We start from the raw sequence: 22,174 nt of genomic DNA, 5'->3' as shown, positions 1-22,174 counted from the left end.
CTAAAAGCAGTGAAGAGACATTACATAATTACTCGGTGTACTATCAAGACACTTCTGGGCAATTATGATGAAATCCCTTTATTATGGCCATCAAACATTGAGCTATAATAGAAACATCTTACATTTAATAGAAATAAAAAATGATATTTGATTTCATGGATTAATAAACTCTAAACAACCTCCTAAACTGGTGTATTCAGGTAAGAAGACCCTGTTTTCTGTCAACCGTAAAAGGGTAAACCTCATAATTAAAAAAGAAAAAGCCTACAGCACCTGCTAATCCAAGGAAGGCAACCCATCCAAGTATTAACCAGGCCCAACCCTGCAAAGCTTCCGAGGTCAAATCAGATCGGGCGCATTCGGGTTGGTGTGGCCGTAGGCACCTTCTTCTCCATTTCACAGTTGTGCAATTCAACCTGGCCAAGAGCAGTGAAAAGACATAGTGGAATTACATAACTGCTCGGTGCACTATCATAAAAACTTCTAGGCAATTATGATGAAATCCCTTCTTTATGTCCGTCACACATTTAGCTGGAATATTAACATCTTACATTTACCATACATTAAAAAGGGGCATTTGTATCCACGCCTTAAACTACTCTTAAAAATTCCGAAACTGGTGCTTTCAGGAAAGAAGGCCCAGTTGTCGGTCCTCTGTAAGAGGGTATACCTTCATTATTTATTTATTTCAGGTACTTATATAGCGCCGTCAATTTACGCAGCGCTTTATATTGTACATTCACATCAGTCCCTAACCCTCAAGGGACGTACAATCTAAAGTTCCTAACTCACATTCATATATACACATACTAGGGACAATTTAGACAGGAGCCAATTAACCTACCAGCATGTCTTTGGAGTGTGGGAGGAAACCGGAGTACCCGGAGGAAAACCACGCAGTCACAGGGAGAACATGCAAACTCCAGGCAGGTGGTGGCATGGCTGGGCTTCGACCCAACGAACCAGGAACTGCCAGGCCAACGTGCTAACCATATAGCCACTGTGCTGCCCGAATATTTATAATCTAAGAAAAGAAGCCTACAGCACCTGGTATTCCCAGGCGTTGACCAATCCAAGTACTAACCAGGCCTAACCCTGCTCAGCTTTTGAGATCAGATGAGATCAGGAGCATTCAGGGTAGTGTGGCCGTAGGCTACATCTTCTCCATTGTACAGTTGTGCAATACAACCAGACTAAAAGCAGGGAAGAGACATTACATAATTACTCGGTGTACTATCAAAGACACTTCTGGGCAATTATGATGAAATCCCTTTATTATGGCCATCAAACATTGAGCTATAATAGAAACATCTTACATTTAATAGAAATAAAAAATGATATTTGATTTCAAGCATTAATAAACTCTAAACAACCTCCTAAACTGGTGTATTCAGGTAAGAAGACCCTGTTTTCTGTCAACCGTAAAAGGGTAAACCTCATAATTAAAAAAAGAAAAAGCCTACAGCACCTGCTAATCCAAGGAAGGCAACCCATCCAAGTATTAACCAGGCCCAACCCTGCAAAGCTTCCGAGGTCAAATCAGATCGGGCGCATTCGGGGTGGTGTGGCCGTAGGCACCTTCTTCTCCATTTCACACTTGTGCAATTCAACCTGGCCAAGAGCAGTGAAAAGACATAGTGGAATTACATAACTGCTCGGTGCACTATCATAAAAACTTCTAGGCAATTATGATGAAATCCCTTCTTTATGTCCGTCACACATTTAGCTGGAATATTAACATCTTACATTTACCATACATTAAAAAGGGGCATTTGTATCCACGCCTTAAACTACTCTTAAAAATTCCGAAACTGGTGCTTTCAGGAAAGAAGGCCCAGTTGTCGGTCCTCTGTAAGAGGGTATACCTTCATTATTTATTTATTTCAGGTACTTATATAGCGCCGTCAATTTACGCAGCGCTTTATATTGTACATTCACATCAGTCCCTAACCCTCAAGGGACGTACAATCTAAAGTTCCTAACTCACATTCAAATATACACATACTAGGGACAATTTAGACAGGAGCCAATTAACCTACCAGCATGTCTTTGGAGTGTGGGAGGAAACCGGAGTACCCGGAGGAAAACCACGCAGTCACAGGGAGGACATGAAAACTCCAGGCAGGTGGTGGCATGGCTGGGCTTCGACCCAACGAACCTAGTACTGCCAGGCCAACGTGCTAACCATTTAGCCACTGTGCTGCCCGAATATTTATAATCTAAGAAAAGAAGCCTACAGCACCTGGTATTCCCAGGCGTTGACCAATCCAAGTACTAACCAGGCCTAACCCTGCTCAGCTTTTGAGATCAGATGAGATCAGGAGCATTCAGGGTAGTGTGGCCGTAGGCTACATCTTCTCCATTGTACAGTTGTGCAATACAACCAGACTAAAAGCAGGGAAGAGACATTACATAATTACTCGGTGTACTATCAAAGACACTTCTGGGCAATTATGATGAAATCCCTTTATTATGGCCATCAAACATTGAGCTATAATAGAAACATCTTACATTTAATAGAAATAAAAAATGATATTTGATTTCAAGGATTAATAAACTCTAAACAACCTCCTAAACTGGTGTATTCAGGTAAGAAGACCCTGTTTTCTGTCAACCGTAAAAGGGTAAACCTCATAATTAAAAAAGAAAAAGCCTACAGCACCTGCTAATCCAAGGAAGGCAACCCATCCAAGTATTAACCAGGCCCAACCCTGCAAAGCTTCCGAGGTCAAATCAGATCGGGCGCATTCGGGGTGGTGTGGCCGTAGGCACCTTCTTCTCCATTTCACACTTGTGCAATTCAACCTGGCCAAGAGCAGTGAAAAGACATAGTGGAATTACATAACTGCTCGGTGCACTATCATAAAAACTTCTAGGCAATTATGATGAAATCCCTTCTTTATGTCCGTCACACATTTAGCTGGAATATTAACATCTTACATTTACCATACATTAAAAAGGGGCATTTGTATCCACGCCTTAACATTTAGCTGGAATATTAACATCTTACATTTACCATACATTAAAAAGGGGCATTTGTATCCACGCCTTAAACTACTCTTAAAAATTCCGAAACTGGTGCTTTCAGGAAAGAAGGCCCAGTTGTCGATCCTCTGTAAGAGGGTATACCTTCATTATTTATTTATTTCAGGTGCTCATATAGCGCCGTCAATTTACGCAGCGCTTTATATTGTACATTCACATCAGTCCCTAACCCTCAAGGGACGTACAATCTAAAGTTCCTAACTCACATTCAAATATACACATACTAGGGACAATTTAGACAGGAGCCAATTAACCTACCAGCATGTCTTTGGAGTGTGGGAGGAAACCGGAGTACCCGGAGGAAAACCACGCAGTCACAGGGAGAACATGCAAACTCCAGGCAGGTGGTGGCATGGCTGGGCTTCGACCCAACGAACCTAGTACTGCCAGGCCAACGTGCTAACCATTTAGCCACTGTGCTGCCCGAATATTTATAATCTAAGAAAAGAAGCCTACAGCACCTGGTATTCCCAGGCGTTGACCAATCCAAGTACTAACCAGGCCTAACCCTGCTCAGCTTTTGAGATCAGATGAGATCAGGAGCATTCAGGGTAGTGTGGCCGTAGGCTACATCTTCTCCATTGTACAGTTGTGCAATACAACCAGACTAAAAGCAGTGAAGAGACATTACATAATTACTCGGTGTACTATCAAGACACTTCTGGGCAATTATGATGAAATCCCTTTATTATGGCCATCAAACATTGAGCTATAATAGAAACATCTTACATTTAATAGAAATAAAAAATTATATTTGATTTCAAGCATTAATAAACTCTAAACAACCTCCTAAACTGGTGTATTCAGGTAAGAAGACCCTGTTTTCTGTCAACCGTAAAAGGGTAAACCTCATAATTAAAAAAGAAAAAGCCTACAGCACCTGCTAATCCAAGGAAGGCAACCCATCCAAGTATTAACCAGGCCCAACCCTGCAAAGCTTCCGAGGTCAAATCAGATCGGGCGCATTCGGGGTGGTGTGGCCGTAGGCACCTTCTTCTCCATTTCACACTTGTGCAATTCAACCTGGCCAAGAGCAGTGAAAAGACATAGTGGAATTACATAACTGCTCGGTGCACTATCATAAAAACTTCTAGGCAATTATGATGAAATCCCTTCTTTATGTCCGTCACACATTTAGCTGGAATATTAACATCTTACATTTACCATACATTAAAAAGGGGCATTTGTATCCACACCTTAAACTACTCTTAAAAATTCCGAAACTGGTGCTTTCAGGACAGAAGGCCCAGTTGTCGGTCCTCTGTAAGAGGGTATACCTTCATTATTTATTTATTTCAGGTACTTATATAGCGCCGTCAATTTACGCAGCGCTTTATATTGTACATTCACATCAGTCCCTAACCCTCAAGGGACGTACAATCTAAAGTTCCTAACTCATATTCATATATACACATACTAGGGACAATTTAGACAGGAGCCAATTAACCTACCAGCATGTCTTTGGAGTGTGGGAGGAAACCGGAGTACCCGGAGGAAAACCACGCAGTCACAGGGAGAACATGCAAACTCCAGGCAGGTGGTGGCATGGCTGGGCTTCGACCCAACGAACCTAGTACTGCCAGGCCAACGTGCTAACCATTTAGGCACTGTGCTGCCCGAATATTTATAATCTAAGAAAAGAAGCCTACAGCACCTGGTATTCCCAGGCGTTGACCAATCCAAGTACTAACCAGGCCTAACCCTGCTCAGCTTTTGAGATCAGATGAGATCAGGAGCATTCAGGGTAGTGTGGCCGTAGGCTACATCTTCTCCATTGTACAGTTGTGCAATACAACCAGACTAAAAGCAGTGAAGAGACATTACATAATTACTCGGTGTACTATCAAGACACTTCTGGGCAATTATGATGAAATCCCTTTATTATGGCCATCAAACATTGAGCTATAATAGAAACATCTTACATTTAATAGAAATAAAAAATTATATTTGATTTCAAGCATTAATAAACTCTAAACAACCTCCTAAACTGGTGTATTCAGGTAAGAAGACCCTGTTTTCTGTCAACCGTAAAAGGGTAAACCTCATAATTAAAAAAGAAAAAGCCTACAGCACCTGCTAATCCAAGGAAGGCAACCCATCCAAGTATTAACCAGGCCCAACCCTGCAAAGCTTCCGAGGTCAAATCAGATCGGGCGCATTCGGGGTGGTGTGGCCGTAGGCACCTTCTTCTCCATTTCACACTTGTGCAATTCAACCTGGCCAAGAGCAGTGAAAAGACATAGTGGAATTACATAACTGCTCGGTGCACTATCATAAAAACTTCTAGGCAATTATGATGAAATCCCTTCTTTATGTCCGTCACACATTTAGCTGGAATATTAACATCTTACATTTACCATACATTAAAAAGGGGCATTTGTATCCACACCTTAAACTACTCTTAAAAATTCCGAAACTGGTGCTTTCAGGACAGAAGGCCCAGTTGTCGGTCCTCTGTAAGAGGGTATACCTTCATTATTTATTTATTTCAGGTACTTATATAGCGCCGTCAATTTACGCAGCGCTTTATATTGTACATTCACATCAGTCCCTAACCCTCAAGGGACGTACAATCTAAAGTTCCTAACTCATATTCATATATACACATACTAGGGACAATTTAGACAGGAGCCAATTAACCTACCAGCATGTCTTTGGAGTGTGGGAGGAAACCGGAGTACCCGGAGGAAAACCACGCAGTCACAGGGAGAACATGCAAACTCCAGGCAGGTGGTGGCATGGCTGGGCTTCGACCCAACGAACCTAGTACTGCCAGGCCAACGTGCTAACCATTTAGGCACTGTGCTGCCCGAATATTTATAATCTAAGAAAAGAAGCCTACAGCACCTGGTATTCCCAGGCGTTGACCAATCCAAGTACTAACCAGGCCTAACCCTGCTCAGCTTTTGAGATCAGATGAGATCAGGAGCATTCAGGGTAGTGTGGCCGTAGGCTACATCTTCTCCATTGTACAGTTGTGCAATACAACCAGACTAAAAGCAGTGAAGAGACATTACATAATTACTCGGTGTACTATCAAGACACTTCTGGGCAATTATGATGAAATCCCTTTATTATGGCCATCAGACATTGAGCTATAATAGAAACATCTTACATTTAATAGAAATAAAAAATTATATTTGATTTCAAGCATTAATAAACTCTAAACAACCTCCTAAACTGGTGTATTCAGGTAAGAAGACCCTGTTTTCTGTCAAACGTAAAAGGGTAAACCTCATAATTAAAAAAGAAAAAGCCTACAGTACCTGCTAATCCAAGGAAGGCAACCCATCCAAATATTAACCAGGCCCAACCCTGCAAAGCTTCCGAGGTCAAATCAAATCGGGCGCATTTGGGGTGGTGTGGCCGTAGGCACCTTCTTCTCCATTTCACACTTGTGCAATTCAACCTGGCCAAGAGCAGTGAAAAGACATAGTGGAATTACATAACTGCTCGGTGCACTATCATAAAAACTTCTAGGCAATTATGATGAAATCCCTTCTTTATGTCCGTCACACATTTAGCTGTAATATTAACATCTTACATTTACCATACATTAAAAAGGGGCATTTGTATCCACGCCTTAAACTACTCTTAAAAATTCCGAAACTGGTGCTTTCAGGACAGAAGGCCCAGTTGTCGGTCCTCTGTAAGAGGGTATACCTTCATTATTTATTTATTTCAGGTACTTATATAACGCCGTCAATTTACGCAGCGCTTTATATTGTACATTCACAACAGTCTCTAACCCTCAAGGGACGTACAATCTAAAGTTCCTAACTCACATTCATATATACACATACTAGGGACAATTTAGACAGGAGCCAATTAACCTACCAGCATGTCTTTGGAGTGTGGGAGGAAACCGGAGTACCCGGAGGAAAACCACGCAGTCACAGGGAGAACATGCAAACTCCAGGCAGGTGGTGGCATGGCTGGGCTTCGACCCAACGAACCAGGAACTGCCAGGCCAACGTGCTACCCATATAGCCACTGTGCTGCCCGAATATTTATAATCTAAGAAAAGAAGCCTACAGCACCTGGTATTCCCAGGCGTTGACCAATCCAAGTACTAACCAGGCCTAACCCTGCTCAGCTTTTGAGATCAGATGAGATCAGGAGCATTCAGGGTAGTGTGGCCGTAGGCTACACTTCTCCATTGTACAGTTGTGCAATACAACCAGACTAAAAGCAGGGAAGAGACATTACATAATTACTCGGTGTACTATCAAAGACACTTCTGGGCAATTATGATGAAATCTCTTTATTATGGCCATCAAACATTGAGCTATAATAGAAACATCTTACATTTAATAGAAATAAAAAATGATATTTGATTTCAAGGATTAATAAACTCTAAACAACCTCCTAAACTGGTGTATTCAGGTAAGAAGACCCTGTTTTCTGTCAACCGTAAAAGGGTAAACCTCATAATTAAAAAAGAAAAAGCCTACAGCACCTGCTAATCCAAGGAAGGCAACCCATCCAAGTATTAACCAGGCCCAACCCTGCAAAGCTTCCGAGGTCAAATCAGATCGGGCGCATTCGGGGTGGTGTGGCCGTAGGCACCTTCTTCTCCATTTCACAGTTGTGCAATTCAACCTGGCCAAGAGCAGTGAAAAGACATAGTGGAATTACATAACTGCTCGGTGCACTATCATAAAAACTTCTAGGCAATTATGATGAAATCCCTTCTTTATGTCCGTCACACATTTAGCTGGAATATTAACATCTTACATTTACCATACATTAAAAAGGGGCATTTGTATCCACGCCTTAAACTACTCTTAAAAATTCCGAAACTGGTGCTTTCAGGAAAGAAGGCCCAGTTGTCGGTCCTCTGTAAGAGGGTATACCTTCATTATTTATTTATTTCAGGTACTTATATAGCGCCGTCAATTTACGCAGCGCTTTATATTGTACATTCACATCAGTCCCTAACCCTCAAGGGACGTACAATCTAAAGTTCCTAACTCACATTCATATATACACATACTAGGGACAATTTAGACAGGAGCCAATTAACCTACCAGCATGTCTTTGGAGTGTGGGAGGAAACCGGAGTACCCGGAGGAAAACCACGCAGTCACAGGGAGAACATGCAAACTCCAGGCAGGTGGTGGCATGGCTGGGCTTCGACCCAACGAACCAGGAACTGCCAGGCCAACGTGCTACCCATATAGCCACTGTGCTGCCCGAATATTTATAATCTAAGAAAAGAAGCCTACAGCACCTGGTATTCCCAGGCGTTGACCAATCCAAGTACTAACCAGGCCTAACCCTGCTCAGCTTTTGAGATCAGATGAGATCAGGAGCATTCAGGGTAGTGTGGCCGTAGGCTACATCTTCTCCATTGTACAGTTGTGCAATACAACCAGACTAAAAGCAGGGAAGAGACATTACATAATTACTCGGTGTACTATCAAAGACACTTCTGGGCAATTATGATGAAATCCCTTTATTATGGCCATCAAACATTGAGCTATAATAGAAACATCTTACATTTAATAGAAATAAAAAATGATATTTGATTTCAAGGATTAATAAACTCTAAACAACCTCCTAAACTGGTGTATTCAGGTAAGAAGACCCTGTTTTCTGTCAACCGTAAAAGGGTAAACCTCATAATTAAAAAAGAAAAAGCCTACAGCACCTGCTAATCCAAGGAAGGCAACCCATCCAAGTATTAACCAGGCCCAACCCTGCAAAGCTTCCGAGGTCAAATCAGATCGGGCGCATTCGGGGTGGTGTGGCCGTAGGCACCTTCTTCTCCATTTCACACTTGTGCAATTCAACCTGGCCAAGAGCAGTGAAAAGACATAGTGGAATTACATAACTGCTCGGTGCACTATCATAAAAACTTCTAGGCAATTATGATGAAATCCCTTCTTTATGTCCGTCACACATTTAGCTGGAATATTAACATCTTACATTTACCATACATTAAAAAGGGGCATTTGTATCCACGCCTTAAACTACTCTTAAAAATTCCGAAACTGGTGCTTTCAGGAAAGAAGGCCCAGTTGTCGGTCCTCTGTAAGAGGGTATACCTTCATTATTTATTTATTTCAGGTACTTATATAGCGCCGTCAATTTACGCAGCGCTTTATATTGTACATTCACATCAGTCCCTAACCCTCAAGGGACGTACAATCTAAAGTTCCTAACTCACATTCAAATATACACATACTAGGGACAATTTAGACAGGAGCCAATTAACCTACCAGCATGTCTTTGGAGTGTGGGAGGAAACCGGAGTACCCGGAGGAAAACCACGCAGTCACAGGGAGGACATGAAAACTCCAGGCAGGTGGTGGCATGGCTGGGCTTCGACCCAACGAACCTAGTACTGCCAGGCCAACGTGCTAACCATTTAGCCACTGTGCTGCCCGAATATTTATAATCTAAGAAAAGAAGCCTACAGCACCTGGTATTCCCAGGCGTTGACCAATCCAAGTACTAACCAGGCCTAACCCTGCTCAGCTTTTGAGATCAGATGAGATCAGGAGCATTCAGGGTAGTGTGGCCGTAGGCTACATCTTCTCCATTGTACAGTTGTGCAATACAACCAGACTAAAAGCAGTGAAGAGACATTACATAATTACTCGGTGTACTATCAAAGACACTTCTGGGCAATTATGATGAAATCCCTTTATTATGGCCATCAAACATTGAGCTATAATAGAAACATCTTACATTTAATAGAAATAAAAAATGATATTTGATTTCAAGCATTAATAAACTCTAAACAACCTCCTAAACTGGTGTATTCAGGTAAGAAGACCCTGTTTTCTGTCAACCGTAAAAGGGTAAACCTCATAATTAAAAAAGAAAAAGCCTACAGCACCTGCTAATCCAAGGAAGGCAACCCATCCAAGTATTAACCAGGCCCAAACCTGCAAAGCTTCCGAGGTCAAATCAGATCGGGCGCATTCGGGTTGGTGTGGCCGTAGGCACCTTCTTCTCCATTTCACAGTTGTGCAATTCAACCTGGCCAAGAGCAGTGAAAAGACATAGTGGAATTACATAACTGCTCGGTGCACTATCATAAAAACTTCTAGGCAATTATGATGAAATCCCTTCTTTATGTCCGTCACACATTTAGCTGGAATATTAACATCTTACATTTACCATACATTAAAAAGGGGCATTTGTATCCACGCCTTAAACTACTCTTAAAAATTCCGAAACTGGTGCTTTCAGGAAAGAAGGCCCAGTTGTCGGTCCTCTGTAAGAGGGTATACCTTCATTATTTATTTATTTCAGGTACTTATATAGCGCCGTCAATTTACGCAGCGCTTTATATTGTACATTCACATCAGTCCCTAACCCTCAAGGGACGTACAATCTAAAGTTCCTAACTCACATTCATATATACACATACTAGGGACAATTTAGACAGGAGCCAATTAACCTACCAGCATGTCTTTGGAGTGTGGGAGGAAACCGGAGTACCCGGAGGAAAACCACGCAGTCACAGGGAGAACATGCAAACTCCAGGCAGGTGGTGGCATGGCTGGGCTTCGACCCAACGAACCAGGAACTGCCAGGCCAACGTGCTACCCATATAGCCACTGTGCTGCCCGAATATTTATAATCTAAGAAAAGAAGCCTACAGCACCTGGTATTCCCAGGCGTTGACCAATCCAAGTACTAACCAGGCCTAACCCTGCTCAGCTTTTGAGATCAGATGAGATCAGGAGCATTCAGGGTAGTGTGGCCGTAGGCTACATCTTCTCCATTGTACAGTTGTGCAATACAACCAGACTAAAAGCAGTGAAGAGACATTACATAATTACTCGGTGTACTATCAAAACACTTCTGGGCAATTATGATGAAATCCCTTTATTATGGCCATCAAACATTGAGCTATAATAGAAACATCTTACATTTAATAGAAATAAAAAATTATATTTGATTTCAAGCATTAATAAACTCTAAACAACCTCCTAAACTGGTGTATTCAGGTAAGAAGACCCTGTTTTCTGTCAAACGTAAAAGGGTAAACCTCATAATTAAAAAAGAAAAAGCCTACAGCACCTGCTAATCCAAGGAAGGCAACCCATCCAAGTATTAACCAGGCCCAACCCTGCAAAGCTTCCGAGGTCAAATCAAATCGGGCGCATTCGGGGTGGTGTGGCCGTAGGCACCTTCTTCTCCATTTCACACTTGTGCAATTCAACCTGGCCAAGAGCAGTGAAAAGACATAGTGGAATTACATAACTGCTCGGTGCACTATCATAAAAACTTCTAGGCAATTATGATGAAATCCCTTCTTTATGTCCGTCACACATTTAGCTGGAATATTAACATCTTACATTTACCATACATTAAAAAGGGGCATTTGTATCCACGCCTTAAACTACTCTTAAAAATTCCGAAACTGGTGCTTTCAGGAAAGAAGGCCCAGTTGTCGGTCCTCTGTAAGAGGGTATACCTTCATTATTTATTTATTTCAGGTACTTATATAGCGCCGTCAATTTACGCAGCGCTTTATATTGTACATTCACATCAGTCCCTAACCCTCAAGGGACGTACAATCTAAAGTTCCTAACTCACATTCAAATATACACATACTAGGGACAATTTAGACAGGAGCCAATTAACCTACCAGCATGTCTTTGGAGTGTGGGAGGAAACCGGAGTACCCGGAGGAAAACCACGCAGTCACAGGGAGAACATGCAAACTCCAGGCAGGTGGTGGCATGGCTGGGCTTCGACCCAACGAACCTAGTACTGCCAGGCCAACGTACTAACCATTTAGCCACTGTGCTGCCCGAATATTTATAATCTAAGAAAATAAGCCTACAGCACCTGGTATTCCCAGGCGTTGACCAATCCAAGTACTAACCAGGCCTAACCCTGCTCAGCTTTTGAGATCAGATGAGATCAGGAGCATTCAGGGTAGTGTGGCCGTAGGCTACATCTTCTCCATTGTACAGTTGTGCAATACAACCAGACTAAAAGCAGGGAAGAGACATTACATAATTACTCGGTGTACTATCAAAGACACTTCTGGGCAATTATGATGAAATCCCTTTATTATGGCCATCAAACATTGAGCTATAATAGAAACATCTTACATTTAATAGAAATAAAAAATGATATTTGATTTCAAGCATTAATAAACTCTAAACAACCTCCTAAACTGGTGTATTCAGGTAAGAAGACCCTGTTTTCTGTCAACCGTAAAAGGGTAAACCTCATAATTAAAAAAAAAAAAAGCCTACAGCACCTGCTAATCCAAGGAAGGCAACCCATCCAAGTATTAACCAGGCCCAACCCTGCAAAGCTTCCGAGGTCAAATCAGATCGGGCGCATTCGGGGTGGTGTGGCCGTAGGCACCTTCTTCTCCATTTCACACTTGTGCAATTCAACCTGGCCAAGAGCAGTGAAAAGACATAGTGGAATTACATAACTGCTCGGTGCACTATCATAAAAACTTCTAGGCAATTATGATGAAATCCCTTCTTTATGTCCGTCACACATTTAGCTGGAATATTAACATCTTACATTTACCATACATTAAAAAGGGGCATTTGTATCCACGCCTTAAACTACTCTTAAAAATTCCGAAACTGGTGCTTTCAGGAAAGAAGGCCCAGTTGTCGGTCCTCTGTAAGAGGGTATACCTTCATTATTTATTTATTTCAGGTACTTATATAGCTCCGTCAATTTACGCAGCGCTTTATATTGTACATTCACATCAGTCCCTAACCCTCAAGGGACGTACAATCTAAAGTTCCTAACTCACATTCAAATATACACATACTAGGGACAATTTAGACAGGAGCCAATTAACCTACCAGCATGTCTTTGGAGTGTGGGAGGAAACCGGAGTACCCGGAGGAAAACCACGCAGTCACAGGGAGAACATGCAAACTCCAGGCAGGTGGTGGCATGGCTGGGCTTCGACCCAACGAACCAGGAACTGCCAGGCCAACGTGCTACCCATATAGCCACTGTGCTGCCCGAATATTTATAATCTAAGAAAAGAAGCCTACAGCACCTGGTATTCCCAGGCGTTGACCAATCCAAGTACTAACCAGGCCTAACCCTGCTCAGCTTTTGAGATCAGATGAGATCAGGAGCATTCAGGGTAGTGTGGCCGTAGGCTACATCTTCTCCATTGTACAGTTGTGCAATACAACCAGACTAAAAGCAGTGAAGAGACATTACATAATTACTCGGTGTACTATCAAGACACTTCTGGGCAATTATGATGAAATCCCTTTATTATGGCCATCAAACATTGAGCTATAATAGAAACATCTTACATTTAATAGAAATAAAAAATTATATTTGATTTCAAGCATTAATAAACTCTAAACAACCTCCTAAACTGGTGTATTCAGGTAAGAAGACCCTGTTTTCTGTCAAACGTAAAAGGGTAAACCTCATAATTAAAAAAGAAAAAGCCTACAGCACCTGCTAATCCAAGGAAGGCAACCCATCCAAGTATTAACCAGGCCCAACCCTGCAAAGCTTCCGAGGTCAAATCAGATCGGGCGCATTCGGGTTGGTGTGGCCGTAGGCACCTTCTTCTCCATTTCACAGTTGTGCAATTCAACCTGGCCAAGAGCAGTGAAAAGACATAGTGGAATTACATAACTGCTCGGTGCACTATCATAAAAACTTCTAGGCAATTATGATGAAATCCCTTCTTTATGTCCGTCACACATTTAGCTGGAATATTAACATCTTACATTTACCATACATTAAAAAGGGGCATTTGTATCCACACCTTAAAATACTCTTAAAAATTCAGAAACTGGTGCTTTCAGGACAGAAGGCCCAGTTGTCGGTCCTCTGTAAGAGGGTATACCTTCATTATTTATTTATTTCAGGTACTTATATAGCGCCGTCAATTTACGCAGCGCTTTATATTGTACATTCACATCAGTCCCTAACCCTCAAGGGACGTACAATCTAAAGTTCCTAACTCACATTCATATATACACATACTAGGGACAATTTAGACAGGAGCCAATTAACCTACCAGCATGTCTTTGGAGTGTGGGAGGAAACCGGAGTACCCGGAGGAAAACCACGCAGTCACAGGGAGAACATGCAAACTCCAGGCAGGTGGTGGCATGGCTGGGCTTCGACCCAACGAACCAGGAACTGCCAGGCCAACGTGCTACCCATATAGCCACTGTGCTGCCCGAATATTTATAATCTAAGAAAAGAAGCCTACAGCACCTGGTATTCCCAGGCGTTGACCAATCCAAGTACTAACCAGGCCTAACCCTGCTCAGCTTTTGAGATCAGATGAGATCAGGAGCATTCAGGGTAGTGTGGCCGTAGGCTACATCTTCTCCATTGTACAGTTGTGCAATACAACCAGACTAAAAGCAGTGAAGAGACATTACATAATTACTCGGTGTACTATCAAGACACTTCTGGGCAATTATGATGAAATCCCTTTATTATGGCCATCAAACATTGAGCTATAATAGAAACATCTTACATTTAATAGAAATAAAAAATTATATTTGATTTCAAGCATTAATAAACTCTAAACAACCTCCTAAACTGGTGTATTCAGGTAAGAAGACCCTGTTTTCTGTCAAACGTAAAAGGGTAAACCTCATAATTAAAAAAGAAAAAGCCTACAGCACCTGCTAATCCAAGGAAGGCAACCCATCCAAGTATTAACCAGGCCCAACCCTGCAAAGCTTCCGAGGTCAAATCAGATCGGGCGCATTCGGGGTGGTATGGCCGTAGGCACCTTCTTCTCCATTTCACACTTGTGCAATTCAACCTGGCCAAGAGCAGTGAAAAGACATAGTGGAATTACATAACTGCTCGGTGCACTATCATAAAAACTTCTAGGCAATTATGATGAAATCCCTTCTTTATGTCCGTCACACATTTAGCTGGAATATTAACATCTTACATTTACCATACATTAAAAAGGGGCATTTGTATCCATGCCTTAAACTACTCTTAAAAATTCCAAAACTGGTGCTTTCAGGAAAGAAGGCCCAGTTGTCGGTCCTCTGTAAGAGGGTATACCTTCATTATTTATTTATTTCAGGTACTTATATAGCACCGTCAATTTACGCAGCGCTTTATATTGTACATTCACATCAGTCCCTAACCCTCAAGGGACGTACAATCTAAAGTTCCTAACTCACATTCATATATACACATACTAGGGACAATTTAGACAGGAGCCAATTAACCTACCAGCATGTCTTTGGAGTGTGGGAGGAAACCGGAGTACCCGGAGGAAAACCACGCAGTCACAGGGAGAACATGCAAACTCCAGGCAGGTGGTGGCATGGCTGGGCTTCGACCCAACGAACCAGGAACTGCCAGGCCAACGTGCTACCCATATAGCCACTGTGCTGCCCGAATATTTATAATCTAAGAAAAGAAGCCTACAGCACCTGGTATTCCCAGGCGTTGACCAATCCAAGTACTAACCAGGCCTAACCCTGCTCAGCTTTTGAGATCAGATGAGATCAGGAGCATTCAGGGTAGTGTGGCCGTAGGCTACATCTTCTCCATTGTACAGTTGTGCAATACAACCAGACTAAAAGCAGGGAAGAGACATTACATAATTACTCGGTGTACTATCAAAGACACTTCTGGGCAATTATGATAAAATCCCTTTATTATGGCCATCAAACATTGAGCTATAATAGAAACATCTTACATTTAATAGAAATAAAAAATGATATTTGATTTCATGGATTAATAAACTCTAAACAACCTCCTAAACTGGTGTATTCAGGTAAGAAGACCCTGTTTTCTGTCAACCGTAAAAGGGTAAACCTCATAATTAAAAAAGAAAAAGCCTACAGCACCTGCTAATCCAAGGAAGGCAACCCATCCAAGTATTAACCAGGCCCAACCCTGCAAAGCTTCCGAGGTCAAATCAGATCGGGCGCATTCGGGTTGGTGTGGCCGTAGGCACCTTCTTCTCCATTTCACAGTTGTGCAATTCAACCTGGCCAAGAGCAGTGAAAAGACATAGTGGAATTACATAACTGCTCGGTGCACTATCATAAAAACTTCTAGGCAATTATGATGAAATCCCTTCTTTATGTCCGTCACACATTTAGCTGGAATATTAACATCTTACATTTACCATACATTAAAAAGGGGCATTTGTATCCACACCTTAAAATACTCTTAAAAATTCCGAAACTGGTGCTTTCAGGACAGAAGGCCCAGTTGTCGGTCCTCTGTAAGAGGGTATACCTTCATTATTTATTTATTTCAGGTACTTATATAGCGCCGTCAATTTACGCAGCGCTTTATATTGTACATTCACATCAGTCCCTAACCCTCAAGGGACGTACAATCTAAAGTTCCTAACTCACATTCATATATACACATACTAGGGACAATTTAGACAGGAGCCAATTAACCTACCAGCATGTCTTTGGAGTGTGGGAGGAAACCGGAGTACCCGGAGGAAAACCACGCAGTCACAGGGAGAACATGCAAACTCCAGGCAGGTGGTGGCATGGCTGGGCTTCGACCCAACGAACCAGGAACTGCCAGGCCAACGTGCTACCCATATAGCCACTGTGCTGCCCGAATATTTATAATCTAAGAAAAGAAGCCTACAGCACCTGGTATTCCCAGGCGTTGACCAATCCAAGTACTAACCAGGCCTAACCCTGCTCAGCTTTTGAGATCAGATGAGATCAGGAGCATTCAGGGTAGTGTGGCCGTAGGCTACATCTTCTCCATTGTACAGTTGTGCAATACAACCAGACTAAAAGCAGGGAAGAGACATTACATAATTACTCGGTGTACTATCAAAGACACTTCTGGGCAATTATGATGAAATCCCTTTATTATGGCCATCAAACATTGAGCTATAATAGAAACATCTTACATTTAATAGAAATAAAAAATATTTGATTTCAAGGATTAATAAACTCTAAACAACCTCCTAAACTGGTGTATTCAGGTAAGAAGACCCTGTTTTCTGTCAAACGTAAAAGGGTAAACCTCATAATTAAAAAAGAAAAAGCCTACAGCACCTGCTAATCCAAGGAAGGCAACCCATCCAAGTATTAACCAGGCCCAACCCTGCAAAGCATCCGAGGTCAAATCAGATCGGGCGCATTCGGGGTGGTGTGGCCGTAGGCACCTTCTTCTCCATTTCACACTTGTGCAATTCAACCTGGCCAAGAGCAGTTAAAAGACATAGTGGAATTACATAACTGCTCGGTGCACTATCATAAAAACTTCTAGGCAATTATGATGAAATCCCTTCTTTATGTCCGTCACACATTTAGCTGGAATATTAACATCTTACATTTACCATACATTAAAAAGGGGCATTTGTATCCATGCCTTAAACTACTCTTAAAAATTCCGAAACTGGTGCTTTCAGGAAAGAAGGCCCAGTTGTCGGTCCTCTGTAAGAGGGTATACCTTCATTATTTATTTATTTAAGGTACTTATATAGCGCCGTCAATTTACGCAGCGCTTTATATTGTACATTCACATCAGTCCCTAACCCTCAAGGGACGTACAATCTAAAGTTCCTAACTCACATTCATATATACACATACTAGGGACAATTTAGACAGGAGCCAATTAACCTACCAGCATGTCTTTGGAGTGTGGGAGGAAACCGGAGTACCCGGAGGAAAACCACGCAGTCACAGGGAGAACATGCAAACTCCAGGCAGGTGGTGGCATGGCTGGGCTTCGACCCAACGAACCAGGAACTGCCAGGCCAACGTGCTACCCATATAGCCACTGTGCTGCCCGAATATTTATAATCTAAGAAAAGAAGCCTACAGCACCTGGTATTCCCAGGCGTTGACCAATCCAAGTACTAACCAGGCCTAACCCTGCTCAGCTTTTGAGATCAGATGAGATCAGGAGCATTCAGGGTAGTGTGGCCGTAGGCTACATCTTCTCCATTGTACAGTTGTGCAATACAACCAGACTAAAAGCAGTGAAGAGACATTACATAATTACTCGGTGTACTATCAAGACACTTCTGGGCAATTATGATGAAATCCCTTTATTATGGCCATCAAACATTGAGCTATAATAGAAACATCTTACATTTAATAGAAATAAAAAATGATATTTGATTTCATGGATTAATAAACTCTAAACAACCTCCTAAACTGGTGTATTCAGGTAAGAAGACCCTGTTTTCTGTCAACCGTAAAAGGGTAAACCTCATAATTAAAAAAGAAAAAGCCTACAGCACCTGCTAATCCAAGGAAGGCAACCCATCCAAGTATTAACCAGGCCCAACCCTGCAAAGCTTCCGAGGTCAAATCAGATCGGGCGCATTCGGGTTGGTGTGGCCGTAGGCACCTTCTTCTCCATTTCACAGTTGTGCAATTCAACCTGGCCAAGAGCAGTGAAAAGACATAGTGGAATTACATAACTGCTCGGTGCACTATCATAAAAACTTCTAGGCAATTATGATGAAATCCCTTCTTTATGTCCGTCACACATTTAGCTGGAATATTAACATCTTACATTTACCATACATTAAAAAGGGGCATTTGTATCCACGCCTTAAACTACTCTTAAAAATTCCGAAACTGGTGCTTTCAGGAAAGAAGGCCCAGTTGTCGGTCCTCTGTAAGAGGGTATACCTTCATTATTTATTTATTTCAGGTACTTATATAGCGCCGTCAATTTACGCAGCGCTTTATATTGTACATTCACATCAGTCCCTAACCCTCAAGGGACGTACAATCTAAAGTTCCTAACTCACATTCATATATACACATACTAGGGACAATTTAGACAGGAGCCAATTAACCTACCAGCATGTCTTTGGAGTGTGGGAGGAAACCGGAGTACCCGGAGGAAAACCACGCAGTCACAGGGAGAACATGCAAACTCCAGGCAGGTGGTGGCATGGCTGGGCTTCGACCCAACGAACCAGGAACTGCCAGGCCAACGTGCTAACCATATAGCCACTGTGCTGCCCGAATATTTATAATCTAAGAAAAGAAGCCTACAGCACCTGGTATTCCCAGGCGTTGACCAATCCAAGTACTAACCAGGCCTAACCCTGCTCAGCTTTTGAGATCAGATGAGATCAGGAGCATTCAGGGTAGTGTGGCCGTAGGCTACATCTTCTCCATTGTACAGTTGTGCAATACAACCAGACTAAAAGCAGGGAAGAGACATTACATAATTACTCGGTGTACTATCAAAGACACTTCTGGGCAATTATGATGAAATCCCTTTATTATGGCCATCAAACATTGAGCTATAATAGAAACATCTTACATTTAATAGAAATAAAAAATGATATTTGATTTCAAGCATTAATAAACTCTAAACAACCTCCTAAACTGGTGTATTCAGGTAAGAAGACCCTGTTTTCTGTCAACCGTAAAAGGGTAAACCTCATAATTAAAAAAAGAAAAAGCCTACAGCACCTGCTAATCCAAGGAAGGCAACCCATCCAAGTATTAACCAGGCCCAACCCTGCAAAGCTTCCGAGGTCAAATCAGATCGGGCGCATTCGGGGTGGTATGGCCGTAGGCACCTTCTTCTCCATTTCACACTTGTGCAATTCAACCTGGCCAAGAGCAGTGAAAAGACATAGTGGAATTACATAACTGCTCGGTGCACTATCATAAAAACTTCTAGGCAATTATGATGAAATCCCTTCTTTATGTCCGTCACACATTTAGCTGGAATATTAACATCTTACATTTACCATACATTAAAAAGGGGCATTTGTATCCACGCCTTAAACTACTCTTAAAAATTCCGAAACTGGTGCTTTCAGGAAAGAAGGCCCAGTTGTTGGTCCTCTGTAAGAGGGTATACCTTCATTATTTATTTATTTCAGGTACTTATATAGCGCCGTCAATTTACGCAGCGCTTTATATTGTACATTCACATCAGTCCCTAACCCTCAAGGGACGTACAATCTAAAGTTCCTAACTCACATTCATATATACACATACTAGGGACAATTTAGACAGGAGCCAATTAACCTACCAGCATGTCTTTGGAGTGTGGGAGGAAACCGGAGTACCCGGAGGAAAACCACGCAGTCACAGGGAGAACATGCAAACTCCAGGCAGGTGGTGGCATGGCTGGGCTTCGACCCAACGAACCAGGAACTGCCAGGCCAACGTGCTACCCATATAGCCACTGTGCTGCCCGAATATTTATAATCTAAGAAAAGAAGCCTACAGCACCTGGTATTCCCAGGCATTGACCAATCCAAGTACTAACCAGGCCTAACCCTGCTCAGCTTTTGAGATCAGATGAGATCAGGAGCATTCAGGGTAGTGTGGCCGTAGGCTACATCTTCTCCATTGTACAGTTGTGCAATACAACCAGACTAAAAGCAGGGAAGAGACATTACATAATTACTCGGTGTACTATCAAAGACACTTCTGGGCAATTATGATAAAATCCCTTTATTATGGCCATCAAACATTGAGCTATAATAGAAACATCTTACATTTAATAGAAATAAAAAATGATATTTGATTTCATGGATTAATAAACTCTAAACAACCTCCTAAACTGGTGTATTCAGGTAAGAAGACCCTGTTTTCTGTCAACCGTAAAAGGGTAAACCTCATAATTAAAAAAGAAAAAGCCTACAGCACCTGCTAATCCAAGGAAGGCAACCCATCCAAGTATTAACCAGGCCCAACCCTGCAAAGCTTCCGAGGTCAAATCAGATCGGGCGCATTCGGGTTGGTGTGGCCGTAGGCACCTTCTTCTCCATTTCACAGTTGTGCAATTCAACCTGGCCAAGAGCAGTGAAAAGACATAGTGGAATTACATAACTGCTCGGTGCACTATCATAAAAACTTCTAGGCAATTATGATGAAATCCCTTCTTTATGTCCGTCACACATTTAGCTGGAATATTAACATCTTACATTTACCATACATTAAAAAGGGGCATTTGTATCCACGCCTTAAACTACTCTTAAAAATTCCGAAACTGGTGCTTTCAGGAAAGAAGGCCCAGTTGTCGGTCCTCTGTAAGAGGGTATACCTTCATTATTTATTTATTTCAGGTACTTATATAGCGCCGTCAATTTACGCAGCGCTTTATATTGCACATTCACATCAGTCCCTAACCCTCAAGGGACGTACAATCTAAAGTTCCTAACTCACATTCATATATACACATACTAGGGACAATTTAGACAGGAGCCAATTAACCTACCAGCATGTCTTTGGAGTGTGGGAGGAAACCGGAGTACCCGGAGGAAAACCACGCAGTCACAGGGAGAACATGCAAACTCCAGGCAGGTGGTGGCATGGCTGGGCTTCGACCCAACGAACTTAGTACTGCCAGGCCAACGTGCTAACCATTTAGCCACTGTGCTGCCCGAATATTTATAATCTAAGAAAAGAAGCCTACAGCACCTGGTATTCCCAGGCGTTGACCAATCCAAGTACTAACCAGGCCTAACCCTGCTCAGCTTTTGAGATCAGGAGCATTCAGGGTAGGGTGGCCGTAGGCTACATCTTCTCCATTGTACAGTTGTGCAACACAACCAGACTAAAAGCAGAGAAGAGACATTACATAATTACTCGGTGTACTATCAAAGACACTTCTGGGCAATTATGATGAAATCCCTTTATTATGGCCATCACACATTGAGCTATAATAGAAACATCTTACATTTAATAGAAATAAAAAATATTTGATTTCAAGGATTAATAAACTCTAAACAACCTCCTAAACTGGTGTATTCAGGTAAGAAGACCCTGTTTTCTGTCAAACGTAAAAGGGTAAACCTCATAATTAAAAAAGAAAAAGCCTACAGCACCTGCTAATCCAAGGAAGGCAACCCATCCAAGTATTAACCAGGCCCAACCCTGCAAAGCTTCCGAGGTCAAATCAGATCGGGCGCATTCGGGGTGGTGTGGCCGTAGGCACCTTCTTCTCCATTTCACAGTTGTGCAATTCAACCTGGCCAAGAGCAGTGAAAAGACATAGTGGAATTACATAACTGCTCGGTGCACTATCATAAAAACTTCTAGGCAATTATGATGAAATCCCTTCTTTATGTCCGTCACACATTTAGCTGGAATATTAACATCTTACATTTACCATACATTAAAAAGGGGCATTTGTATCCATGCCTTAAACTACTCTTAAAAATTCCAAAACTGGTGCTTTCAGGAAA

At 42.1% G+C, this 22,174-nt stretch overlaps 17 pseudogenes; all 17 read right to left on the bottom strand.

Moving 5' to 3' along the window:
- Window positions 1-1,035: 1,035 nt before the first annotated feature.
- On the bottom strand, window positions 1,036-1,154 carry LOC149474505 (5S ribosomal RNA; annotated as a pseudogene).
- A 1,076-nt stretch (window positions 1,155-2,230) lies between these two features.
- Window positions 2,231-2,349, bottom strand: LOC149474504 (5S ribosomal RNA; annotated as a pseudogene).
- A 1,145-nt stretch (window positions 2,350-3,494) lies between these two features.
- On the bottom strand, window positions 3,495-3,613 carry LOC149474503 (5S ribosomal RNA; annotated as a pseudogene).
- Window positions 3,614-4,687: 1,074 nt separating this feature from the next.
- LOC149474502 (5S ribosomal RNA) lies at window positions 4,688-4,806 on the bottom strand (annotated as a pseudogene).
- A 1,074-nt stretch (window positions 4,807-5,880) lies between these two features.
- LOC149474501 (5S ribosomal RNA) lies at window positions 5,881-5,999 on the bottom strand (annotated as a pseudogene).
- Window positions 6,000-7,073: 1,074 nt separating this feature from the next.
- LOC149474500 (5S ribosomal RNA) lies at window positions 7,074-7,192 on the bottom strand (annotated as a pseudogene).
- Window positions 7,193-8,266: 1,074 nt separating this feature from the next.
- Window positions 8,267-8,385, bottom strand: LOC149474499 (5S ribosomal RNA; annotated as a pseudogene).
- A 1,075-nt stretch (window positions 8,386-9,460) lies between these two features.
- On the bottom strand, window positions 9,461-9,579 carry LOC149474498 (5S ribosomal RNA; annotated as a pseudogene).
- A 1,075-nt stretch (window positions 9,580-10,654) lies between these two features.
- LOC149474497 (5S ribosomal RNA) lies at window positions 10,655-10,773 on the bottom strand (annotated as a pseudogene).
- A 1,074-nt stretch (window positions 10,774-11,847) lies between these two features.
- LOC149474496 (5S ribosomal RNA) lies at window positions 11,848-11,966 on the bottom strand (annotated as a pseudogene).
- A 1,076-nt stretch (window positions 11,967-13,042) lies between these two features.
- On the bottom strand, window positions 13,043-13,161 carry LOC149474495 (5S ribosomal RNA; annotated as a pseudogene).
- Window positions 13,162-14,235: 1,074 nt separating this feature from the next.
- Window positions 14,236-14,354, bottom strand: LOC149474494 (5S ribosomal RNA; annotated as a pseudogene).
- Window positions 14,355-15,428: 1,074 nt separating this feature from the next.
- On the bottom strand, window positions 15,429-15,547 carry LOC149474493 (5S ribosomal RNA; annotated as a pseudogene).
- Window positions 15,548-16,622: 1,075 nt separating this feature from the next.
- LOC149474492 (5S ribosomal RNA) lies at window positions 16,623-16,741 on the bottom strand (annotated as a pseudogene).
- A 1,072-nt stretch (window positions 16,742-17,813) lies between these two features.
- LOC149474491 (5S ribosomal RNA) lies at window positions 17,814-17,932 on the bottom strand (annotated as a pseudogene).
- A 1,074-nt stretch (window positions 17,933-19,006) lies between these two features.
- Window positions 19,007-19,125, bottom strand: LOC149474490 (5S ribosomal RNA; annotated as a pseudogene).
- A 1,076-nt stretch (window positions 19,126-20,201) lies between these two features.
- LOC149474489 (5S ribosomal RNA) lies at window positions 20,202-20,320 on the bottom strand (annotated as a pseudogene).
- Window positions 20,321-22,174: the final 1,854 nt, after the last annotated feature.

This window comes from Staurois parvus, unplaced genomic scaffold (assembly GCF_062004578.1).
Source record: "Staurois parvus isolate SC_StPar_1 unplaced genomic scaffold, SC_StPar_1.0 ptg000004l, whole genome shotgun sequence".
Taxonomy (NCBI): Eukaryota; Metazoa; Chordata; class Amphibia; order Anura; family Ranidae; genus Staurois; species Staurois parvus.
Note: the sequence above shows the minus strand (reverse complement) of the source record. Positions and strands in the feature narration are given on the sequence as shown.